Source organism: Dendrobium catenatum, unplaced genomic scaffold (genome assembly GCF_001605985.2).
Source record: "Dendrobium catenatum unplaced genomic scaffold, ASM160598v2 original_scaffold_130959, whole genome shotgun sequence".
Classification (NCBI taxonomy): domain Eukaryota; kingdom Viridiplantae; phylum Streptophyta; class Magnoliopsida; order Asparagales; family Orchidaceae; genus Dendrobium; species Dendrobium catenatum.
The window spans coordinates 1-425 of NW_021449394.1; the positions used below are offsets into that span (position 1 = coordinate 1).

Consider the following 425-nt stretch of genomic DNA (forward strand, 5'->3'; position numbering starts at 1 on the left):
ACAATCAGTTGTTTTCATATCCCACACCTGAAATGGTAAATGAATTAGTAATTGCAAGAGTCAAAATCCCAGGCTTGAAGAAATAAAAAAACTATCAAAAAAAAAAAGAAAAAAAACAATACCTTCACAGTGCAATCACTGGAAGCTGTAATGACACGGCTGCCATCATTTGTGAATATTGCATCATTAACATATGAAGTGTGACCTCGAAATTCTTTCAACATTTTGCCAGACTTGAGGCCATGAATTCTTTCATGAATGTTCCAATAACATAGATAAATATGATAAAGTCTCAGAAAAGGGTAGTTATTCAAAAGAACGACAAAAACTGAACATAACTATTATTTACTAAGGCAGTGTACTTGATGCCATGAGAACCTTGCGGTACTATCAAATGATGCACTAAGAAGCTGGCTTCCATCACG

General features: G+C 34.6%; 1 long non-coding RNA gene across 1 annotated transcript; it reads right to left on the reverse strand.

Moving 5' to 3' along the window:
- On the reverse strand, positions 1-425 carry LOC114578724. The gene is made up of 3 exons (XR_003699691.1): positions 379-425; positions 123-249; positions 1-27 (listed from the first exon to the last, which is right to left on the reverse strand). It is a non-coding gene; the product is annotated as an uncharacterized LOC114578724 (long non-coding RNA).